This window comes from Anguilla anguilla, chromosome 18, assembly GCF_013347855.1.
Source record: "Anguilla anguilla isolate fAngAng1 chromosome 18, fAngAng1.pri, whole genome shotgun sequence".
Taxonomy (NCBI): Eukaryota; Metazoa; Chordata; class Actinopteri; order Anguilliformes; family Anguillidae; genus Anguilla; species Anguilla anguilla.
This window is the reverse complement of record NC_049218.1, coordinates 27693210-27703920: the sequence shown is the minus strand read 5'-3', so window position 1 is coordinate 27703920 and position 10711 is coordinate 27693210. Positions and strand designations below refer to the sequence as shown.

Here is a 10711-nt window from a genome sequence, read left to right as displayed (position 1 = left end):
CGGGTGTAAAATGGAGTGGGGGGCGAGTGAGAATGGTGGGGGGGGCCTCTAATAGTGAGGATTTTGGGCAAGGTGTCTTTGGAAGGGGTGTTTTGTGGGGAATGTGTTTGGAGTTTGTATAGAGGTACTGACTTGTGTTTGTGTTGGGTGGGTTTTTGGGGGTTTGTGTTTTGGATTCCATGGAATTGAAAATGTGCGTGTAATGTGTTGTGATGGTGAGTGAATAAAATTTTTTTTCAAAAAAAAATCTGTTCTTATCAGTTTAATATCTGATACGTCCCCTATCTGGGGACTACATATTAAACGGATTTTTGAGACTGGGAGTCGGAGAAGGAGCTTGCTCCATCCGCTCCACGCATCGACCCGGTATTGCAGTACGTCCGGGAACGGTGCGCCTCTATTTTCGGGTGCAAAGGAAATGCTTCTGCTTCTGCTTCTGCTTCTGCGTGGACAAGCAACTGAGTCCTTGTGGGGGTTTTTTTTTTTTTTTTTTTTTTAAATGAAATAAAAGAAATAGTTTTATCGTGTGTGTGTCGTTCTTTCTTTCTATCTATCTATCTATCGATCTATCTATCATTCTCCGTCAGCTAGCTGGGTGAGTGAAGTTGGTTAAGTAAGTCAGCTAGCGAGCCGGTTTGCAGCGGTCCGTGGCTCGCTTGCGCCCTCTGCCAGTCGGGCGGTTATAGCGTCTCCTCTCCCTCTTCCTCTTCCGCGGATAACGCGCGGGGGCGCCGGCGGACAACTCCGGGCCTGCGGCTCCAGGCCGGGAGGGCCTACAGCGGCTGGTGACGGCGAGAGGCCACGTGTGCTCGGGTTTCTCTTCATCACGCACAAATCTTTCGCCTTTTATTAAAGATTTCCGTGGAGAGGAACACTCCTGAGTTTGTGCTATTTTTGGATGCTCCGTCCGCCGGACGGGGCGACTTTTCTGTTCTTAAGAGAGCTTGTTGATGACTTGTTGCCATGTGTCCCTGGTTTGTGACTTGTCAGGTACATGTGTTATAGAGTGTGGACTGTCTCCTTGCTTGCTTAGCTAGGCAATTACATAGCTGTTCTGCGAGTGCTCGTGCAATTAAACGGCGACAAGAGCCTTCAGCACGTAGGTAGCTACCGTGGCAGAGGACGTGGGGCTTTGTGGGTGGAGCTGAGGTGACGGCCAGAGGTCCCGGGGGAAGCGTCGAGGGGGCCCCGGACCAATGGCGAGCGGGGACTGGGTCCGGCCGGACCCCGCGATCGGATTCCCGGCCCCCTGGGCGGCGGCGGCCAGCTGTGGCCAATTTTCAGGCCATCGCTTCTCGGCCTTTTGGCTAAGATAGGCGGTCCGGATTGGTACTTGTTACTGATTTATAATCTTGCTGTATTGTGCAAACTGTATTATTGTTTCTATTTTTGTCTTTGCAGGTTTGTCTTTGCAGGTTTTTTGAGTTGCCGGAGGAGGGGGTGTTTGAACGTCTGGGAACGGGGGTAAGGCCCTTCGGGGCACCCAAATTTCATTTCTGTTTGTATAAATTAACTTGCTTTTTTTATTTGAATTTTCGAAGTTCCCAGGATGCCGGCGGCCAGGGTCGGGTCCAGGAGGCACTGCTGTGCACGGTTCCTGTTCCGCGAAAAGGAGGGGAGATTGTGTGAGCTGTCTCGGCTGGATTTCTCCCGGAAGATTCTCAGGGATCTTCTCGGTTTCACTCCAGCCGAGATAAACTGCATTGTTAATCTGCCACAGCAGAAGGGGTTCGATGTGAGCTTTCGGGCGGCGCCTTTGTTGGCGTCGTTGTGGAACAAGGTGGAGAAGGTAAGTGAAAAACTAACTATGTTCTCCATTGAAAAGCTGACCGATGATACCGTGAAAACAATCATTGTTAGGCTGTATAACGAAACGGTGGAGGAGGCCGACATTGTAACATGGTTAGGTCGATTTTGTTTGGTGCGGGGGCAACCGCAAAAAGTTTTAGATGTGGATGGAATATGGACGTGTGCGTGGAGAGTCCCAGTGAAATTGCTTAGTGACCCGAAGGGCTATGCAGGTCTACGCCACCTGCCCTCAATCATTGATTTGGGGGAGAACCGGGGCCTCATTTATTATCAAGGCCAGCCTAAATTGTGTAGGCGGTGTGGGGCCTATGGACACCTGGTTGAGGCATGCAAACTGATTGTGTGTGCGAAATGCAGGGAGGTGGGGCACTGGGCGGCCGGTTGCCCTAATGGAAGATGATGTAATTTGTGCGGGTCAAATGCACATTTGTTCCGGGATTGCCCGGATTCCTTTGCAAATCGAGCAAAGAGAGGGAGACCATCTGCTGGGCCCAGTGGCCAGGTGGAGGGCCAGGTGCAGGGAGATCAGGAGGGAGCAGAGAAAAGGGGGGAGGAGCAGGGACCGCAGGAGGGAGCTGGGAGAGAGCGGGATCCTGGAGCGGATCAGGAAACGGAAGAAGGGGGAGAGCGGGATCCCGGAGCGGATCAGGGAGCAGAGAGGGGGCAGGGAGCTGGGAGAGAGCAGGATCCCGGAGCAGATCAGGGAGCTGGATCGGAGCAGGGAGGGAAGGAAAATGAGGGGAAGCAGGGGAAAGAGGGGTTTGGTGCTTCGCAGGGAGAGAAGGCAGGGGAAGGGAGTGAAGAGGTAGGTATGATTGCGGAGGGTGAAGGCAGTGGGGTAGGCCGGACAGCGGCTGGGGGGGGGGAGAGTGAGGGAGCTAGGGGGGGAGGGGAGAGCCAGAGACAGCTCCAGGGTCAGGTAGAAAAGGAGAGAGGTGGTGACTGGGCGCCCCCTACTGGAAGAGGGAGTGTAGCGACAGTGGCAGAGACCTCAGGGGGAGAGTCCGACTCTGAGTCCTCCTCTATGGTCACTGTGGGCTCCGGAATGGATGTGGGAGGGGAGGAGATGGAGCAGGACGTGACCTCTTTAAAAAGGTCGGCAGACTTTTTGGAGCCTGAGGAGGAGGGAGAGAGTAAAAAGGGCAGAGCAGGGGCGGGATGGGGGCTGTTAGGAAACCTCTCAGACAGTGGGTCTGGGGGGACCTCCCCGCTGTACCCGGAGATGGCGCCAAATGAGTGGCCATATGCGGAGGGAATGCATGAGCCAGACATCCTCCGGCTTGAGGAGGACGGGGTGGGTAAACCGCCCAAGCGTGTGGAATAACACGCTGGGGAAAGCAATGGATACAAGTGTGGGTTTTTGGTTTGGATGGTCCCCTTTGGGTTTTTTACCTTCTTTTAATTATGGCTACCAACATACCACTAAAAATAGCGACCTTAAATGTGCGCAGCATCAGGACGCCGGTGAGGGCGCAGGCAGCGCTGTTATATCTGGCCTCAGTAGGCGCAGACGTGCTGTTCCTGCAGGAGTGTGGCCTACCATTCCGCTCCTCCTACAGGGAGTGGGAGGAGAGGTGGCCGCATGGCCCCTCCATCTGGAGCGGGTCTGAGACAAACAGGGCTGACGGGGTTGGGGTACTTGTGCACAACAGTAGGGTGGTGGTGAAGGAGTACACAGTGGTGAGGCCAGGGAGAGCACTGTCTGTCACTTTTAGTTTTTGCGGCATAACGCTTCGTGCGGTAAACGTGTATGCTCCAGCGTGTAAGCAGGACAGATGGGATCTTTTCCAGGATGTGGCCCCATACCTGCTGGGGAGAGCACCAGTTTTGTTTGTGGGGGATTTTAATTGTATCATGGAAAGAGAAGGTAGAAGAGGAACGGGACAGGTGTTCCGGATAGATAAGACCTCTGTGCAGGTGAGGAATATGGTCATTGATTTTAAACTGAGGGATGTTTTTAAATCCGTACATCCGGCTCTTCCGGGTTTTACCTGGAACAGCCCGGATGGCCTAAAGTCATCACGAATTGACTTTATGTTTGTGCGGGAGTGTGAGGCAGAAGCGGTGACGCTGACGCCTGTGTTTTTCACGGACCACTCCTTACTTTTAGGCACCCTGGTTTTTAAAGGGGGCTTGGGGGTGGGAAGGGGGGTGTGGAAACTGAATTGCTCCCTGTTGGAAGAGGAGAGGGTAGTGAGGAGTTTCAGGGAGAAATATGGGCAGTGGCAGTCACTGCAGGACCTTTTTGGCTCCAGAGCGGAGTGGTGGGAGGAAATTAAAAAGAAAATTAAGTTTTTCTTTGTCACTGCAGGGAAGGAGGGAAGGGCAAGGGAGAAGAGGGTTTTGGGGGGCCTGCAGAGGCGTCTAAACAGATATACCCTCTTAGTCCAGCAGGGGTTCGATTTTAGAGAGGAGCTGGAGAAAGTAAGAGAGGAAATGGCCACACTAGCATTGGGCAGGAGCAGGGAGGTAATTTTTAGGTGTAGGGAGCGCGAGGTGGAGACCTGCTCGCGATATTTTTTTTAAAAAGTGATGGCAAAGAGGGCACTATTCAACGGCCTCCAGGACAGGGATGGGGGTGTCGTAAGGGAGACTGAGGGGCACCTAAGAATTGTAAAGGAATTTTATTCCGACTTGTTCAGTGAGAAGGTGGTGGATGAACAGGTGATGGAGGAGCTGTTGGGTCTGGTTGACCGGAAGATCCGGGATGGATCAGCTCTGGAGACTGATTTTAGTCTCGCCGACATGACGGGGGCGCGACTTTTAAGAAAGGGAAGTCCCCGGGGCTGGACGGGCTGCCCTTGGAATTTTACGCTAAATTCTGGGGGATGGTAGGGCCGGATTTAAAAACAGTTTTTAAGGAGTTTGAGGGACGGCAGCAGCTGCCCGAGAGTTTTAGAAAAGGGGTGGTGACACTCATTTTTAAGAAGGGCGACGCAGCTTGCATGAAAAATTGGCGACCTATAACGTTGCTCAATTTTGATTGCAAGCTTTTTAGCAAGATTTTAGCACTGCGTATGAAAGCTGTCCTAGGGGAAGTGATACACCCGGATCAGGCCTGTGCCGTGCCAGGGAGGAGGATCACGGACAGCCTGATATTGGTGAGGGACGCTATCTGTCTTGCGAGAGACAGACAGTTGAAATTGGCGGTCGTAAATCTAGATTTTGAAAAAGCCTACGATCGGGTCTCGCACCAGTACATGTTCCGCGTGCTGCAAAAGATGGGTTTTCCGGCCGGGTTTATAGCACGGGTGGGACTGCTCTATGCGGGGGCGCAGAGCAGTTTTCTGGTTAATGGGTACCAAACGGAGGCAGTGACATTGAGCTGCGGTGTCCGCCAGGGGTGTCCGTTATCCCCACTCCTGTTTGGCTCTTTTGGATCCGCCTCCGGCTCCTGGCCTGGCTTCCGGCCCCGGCTCCGGGGTTGGTTTTATCTTCTGGCTCGGCTCTGGCTCCAGGTTCGGATCCGGCTCTGGCTCCGGCTACAAGTCCGGATCTGGCTGCGGCTCCTGTTCCAGATTCGATTTCCGGTCTGGCGCCTGTTCCTGATCTGGGTCTTGCTCTGGATCCGGCTCCAGGCCATGCTGCTCCCCAGTTTTCTGCTTCGGTTCTGGTCGCGGGCCCAGGTCCTATTTCCGGTCCGGTTCTGGGTCCGGGTTCCGGTCCTGTTTCTGTTCCGGTTCTGGGTCCGCGTCCGGGTCCGGTTTCCGGATCGGATCCGGATCTTGAGGGGACTCAGGTCCCGGTTCCGGTTACAGACTCGCAACCGTGTCCTGATCCAGCTCCAGGAGTCACTTCGGCTGCAGTCTGCGGTTCAGCCCCTGTTCCTGGTCTGGCTCCGGAAATCGCATCTAGCTCAGTTCAAGCGCCCGGGATCGGCCAGGTGTTCGGCCCTTTTTCACGGCCCGGGTTGGGCTTGGGGCTGAGAGCAATAGTGTTGCCGTCAGTGGCTCCGGTCACTGGGCCCTGCGCTGTGGGTGGGGGCTCACCTGAGCTCTTTACTCCCTTGCCGGTGGCCAGCTCTGGGGAGGAGGACATGACATCTTCAGTGGAGGGGGCAGCCCTGCTCACCTCTTGGGACCTGGAGACGCCGATGGCGTGGGAGGATGGGCCCCTTCCTGAGGGGGAGGTGGCTGAATGGGCGCAGGCGGTGGTGTGCAAGCGTGCCAGATCGGGGGAAAAGCAGAATGGGAGGGAGACTAAGGCTGGACCTGGAATCCCTCTTCAGAATACGTTCATGGCCCTATCGGGCGGTTCAGAGGGGGAGAAGTCTGAGTCGGACATGGAGGTGGACTTTGGGGCCCTACCTGAGCCTTCAGACGGGCCCCCAGCCAGACCTGTATCTGACCCCCAGTTTGCAGGCTGGGAGGTGGGTAGAATGGCAGAGGTCATGGGTATGGAGAAGGGACTGGAAGAAGGGGGGAACGCCTCCGCAAAGGATACCAAGTGATGAGCATAATTCTCATTGCCATTCAGGTTTTGTAGTATGGTTTTGGTATGTTTTTGATTTCTCCCATATACTATGGAGTTAAATATTATTTCCTTAAATGCACGCGGTCTGAGAAACCCCGTGAAAAGGAATGCATTGTATTCTTCATTAGCAGCGACACGAGGGGAGATTTTTCTGTTGCAGGAGGTGCACTTGAGGGATGAAAAGGATGTGTTACTGTTTTCACGGGAATGGGTGTGGGGGCCATCTTTATGGTCAGTAGGGAACGTCCACGCAGATGGGGTGGGAATTTTGTTCAGGGGTCACAGTTTTGAGGTACAGGAGGCTGTGTCGGTCATCGCTGTACGCAGACATAAATTATCACTCGGTCAGGCTCCGTGTCTTGAATGTGTATGGGCCCATGCAAAGTGGGCAGAGGCTGGAGGTGTTCAGGGAGCTCACGGCCTGCCTGACCACCTCCAGACTGATTGTCCTGGGGGGGGATTTCAATGTGTCTCTGGATGGGGCGGATGCAGGCTCTGCTGGGATGGACTACTCAGCGAGGGCTCTGGCTGAGCTGGTCAGGGACTTCTCTCTGGTCGATGCCTACTGGGCTGCACATCCGGGAGCTCTTTTCAGCAGGAGAGAGTGCGACCCGGAGGTGCAGGAATCGCTCCTTGACTGCGTGGCAGCCCGGTTAGGAGATGAGGAGGTGCAGACCTTGGAGGCAGGACTCAGCCTGGACGAGGTAACAATAGCACTGCGCTCATTGAGGGACGGGCGGGCCCCGCGGCACGACTGGCTCCCGAAGGAGTTCTATGGTGCCTTCTGGGACCTCATAGGGCCTGACCTCTTGGAGGTGTTTCAGGCTGTTCTGGAGGAGGGGGGGGGGCCTGTCGGCCTCCATGAGGAAGGGGGTGCTGGCGCTATTGTTTAAAGGGGGAGATAGGGCGGAACTTAAAAATTGGCACCCTCTCACCTTGCTGACGGTGGACTATAAGGTGTTGGCTGAAGCAGGTGATGAGCGGCCTAGTTAGCCCCGATCAGACCTGTGGTGTGCCCGGGCGTTCCTGCAGCTGGAACTTGGTTCTGCTGCGGGACGTCATAGATTGGGCGCGCGATCGAGGCCTTCCCTTAGCCTTGGTCAGCATTGGCCAGGAGAAGGCCTTCGATCGCGTCCAGCACGCTTTCTTGTTCCGGGTTTTGGAGCGCATGGGCTTCGGTGCCCGTTTTATGGCTTGGCTGCGCACGCTATATAGGGGGGTGTATAGCTGTGTGAGGATCAACGGGTTCCTGAGCGGGGCCGTGGAGCAGGTTGGGGGAGTGCGGCAGGGGTGCCCGCTCTCCCCGCTGCTCTACGCACTGTTCATGGAGCCCTTTGCAGAGCTGGTGCGTAGGGATCCAGGCATCGACGGGGTGAGGATCCCAGGGGCGGCTGGGGATATTTTAAAAATCCAGCAGTACGCGGACGACACAATATTCGTGGCTTCCTCCCGGTCGCTGGCGAGGGTGCGTGTTCTGATGGACAATTTTGCAGCAGGGATGGGTTCAAAAGTGAACCTGGCAAAGTCCACAGTTTTGTTCTGCGGGCAGTGGAGAGAGGAGCTGGGAGACTGTGGGGGTTTTGATAGGAGCGAGGGAGGGCTGAAATTGTTGGGTGTCCGATTCTTTCCCCAAGGGAGCGCAGAGTGGAACTGGGAAGCGCGCTTGGCCCTGGTGAGATCGCGGCTGGGGATATGGGCACGTAGGCGGCTGTCACTGACTGGGAGGGTGGTAGTGGTGAAGGCCGTCCTGCTTCCGCTCCTCCTGCATTTGGCCTACGTGTTCCCGGTTCCAGCGAGGACGAAGGTGGCTTTGACCAGGGCCATGTTCCATTTCCTCTGGGAGGCCAGGTACGAATATGTGCGCCGCGAGATAAGGGGTGGTGCGGGAACTTCACTGGCTCTGCGCTTTGAACAGGTTATCGGTGCGGGAGGTGTTGCATAGGCACGGGTGCAGTGCCAGTCCACTCTGTCCGAGGGACTGTGGGGTTTCGGAGTCCGTCCCACATGCTTTCTAGGAGTGCCGGTTTTCGGTCCAGTATTGGGGGCTGGTTCAGGGCCTCCTCAGGAGGATCGGGCCCACTTTTAGTTTGAGCAGGGCTGGGGTCCTGTTTAAGAAGGGAGTGGGAGTTTTGGGGGCTGTGGCCCAGGGGGCGGTGTGGGACGTCATGGGCTATGCCAAGTGGGTCCTGTGGGAGGACAGGATGGCGGTAGTGGGGACGAGGGTAACGGCGTTAAGTCCCAGCCAGCTCTTCCACAGGTTCTGTGGGAGGGTAGCAGAACTGATAAGGGTGGACGGGGCGGTGCGCGGGTGGGATTGGGTAAAGGGATACTGGGGAGGTTTGGAAAGGGTTTTTCCACTCTAAATGTTTCGCACTGGTTGCACAATTAAGGTTAGGTAGCATCCTAGCCACCTCGAATGTTACGTCGCCGTGGTTATTTATTTATTTATCCCCCCCCTTGGGTTTTTTTTTGGGTTGCTTTGTGGGCTTTTGTTGCAGAGCACTTCTAGGTAGTGAATGTTCCTTAAGTATATAAATTTGATTTGTGTGGATGTGCATTTTGTTACGTTTGAGTGTAGTGGTGGTATTAGCATCTTAGTTGTGTACGTGAGGATTTCTTGTTGCATGTGTTGTTGTATGTGTAGACAGTTATATGCCCGTTAAGTGCATAATATGCTTGCATTAATGCAAGTGTTGAATGTAATTTGGTTTGGGGTGTAAGGATACGTTTTGAGTGTACTGGGTAATTGGTATGGTATAATAGTGTACAGTATGAGAGGCGTAGTTTTGAATGTGTAGGATTCGCAACATGTATGTAAGGTGAAAGTAGTAAGTGGGCAATGTGGATGGGGTATGGATGCTATGTGTATGTATCATGAGTATGTCGATGCAATGTGGAATGTATGTAATTATGTGAAGTGCTTCAATAAAAAAATTTTTTTTTTTAAATCTGCTCTTATCAGTTTAATATCTGATACGTCCCCTATCTGGGGACTACATATTAAACGGATTTTTGAGACTGGGAATCAGAGAAGGAGCTTGCTCCGTCCGCTCCAGGCATCGACCCGGTATTGCAGTACGTCCGGGAACGGTGCGCCTCTATTTTTGGGTGCAAAGGAAGGGCGAATGCTGCTGCTGCTGCTTCTGCTTCTTTTTCTTCTTCTTCTTCTTCATGGAATAGACAAGCAACTGAGTCCTTGTGGGGTTTTTTTTTTTTTTTTTTTAAATGAAAGAAATTGTTTTATCGTGTGTCTTTCTTTCGTTCTTTCTTTCTATCATTCTTCGTCAGCTAGCTGGGTAAGTGAAGTTGGTTAAGTAAGTCAGCGAGCGAGCCGGTTTGCAGCGGTCCGTGGCTCGCTTGCGCCCAGTCGGGCGGTTATTACGTCTCCTCTCCCTCTTCCGCGGATAACACGCGGGGGCGCCGGCGGACAACTCCGGGCCTGCGGCTCCGGGCCGGGAGGGCCTACGGCGGCTGGTGATGGCGAGAGGCCACGTGTGCTCGGGTTTCTCTTCATCACACACAAATCTTTGTGTGAAAAGGTTTGCGTTGGTGGATGCGTTTAGGGTGTTGTGCCCGGTGGAGCCAGGCTTCACCTGGGGAAACTCAAGGGGAGCCCGGAGCAGGTTGGATATGGTTTTCATTAGGGGGGGACAGAAGGTGAAATCGGTAGATACTGTACCTTTATTTTTTTCTGATCAGTGTCGGGTGGTTGTGGGGTTGGATGTGGATGTGCCCAGGTTTGGGAGGGGGTTTTGGAGGTTGAATGTACAGATCGTGAAGGAAAGCGCATTTCAAGAACGCTTCCGGGCCATGTATAGAGGGTGGGCCTGCCTGAAGCTCTTCTTTTCTACAGTTGTAGAGTGGTGGGAGGGGTTCAAGGTAAGGGTGAAGGATTTGGCAAGGGAATATTGCAGGGGGAAGAGGAGGAGGGAGGTGAGGAGATATAGGCAGCTACAGGGGCAGTTGGAAGCGGTCTATGTACATTGGAACTAGGGGGGGTTTTTGATGAACAGCGGTGGGCGTACCTGAAGGGGTGGTTTGAGGAGCGGACACGGGTGTTAAAGTGTAGGGCACAAAAGCATGAGGTGGATGAGAAATGTTCATCATATTTCTTTCAGATGGTGAGGGTGGCACAGGTGAAAAAGTTGGTGAGCGGGGTAAGGGGAAGGGACGGGAGGGTACGGACGAAGGCAGAGGAGATGGTGGCCGTAGCTTCTGACTTTTATGCAGAACTCTTTAAAGAATGGCCTGTGGATGGTGAGGCGAGCGCGCGTTTCCTAGGTATGGTGGCAGAGGGGGTGCCGGAGGGGGTGCAGACAGCCCTGGAACTCCCCATTAGTAAGGAGGAGCTCCGAGGTGCGCTTGGGGGCATGAAGGAAGGCAAGGTGCCAGGGTTGGATGGTCTCCCTAAGGAGTTCTATTCTGAGAT

General features: G+C 54.1%; 1 non-coding gene and 2 pseudogenes across 1 annotated transcript; all 3 read left to right on the top strand.

Annotated features, from left to right (window-relative positions):
- The first annotated feature begins 223 nt into the window (after nucleotides 1–223).
- On the top strand, nucleotides 224–400 carry LOC118218637 (annotated as a pseudogene).
- A 405-nt stretch (nucleotides 401–805) lies between these two features.
- On the top strand, nucleotides 806–922 carry LOC118218612. The gene has a single exon (XR_004763492.1). It is a non-coding gene; the product is annotated as a U5 spliceosomal RNA (small nuclear RNA).
- An 8280-nt stretch (nucleotides 923–9202) lies between these two features.
- On the top strand, nucleotides 9203–9383 carry LOC118218535 (annotated as a pseudogene).
- The last annotated feature ends 1328 nt before the right edge of the window (nucleotides 9384–10711 follow it).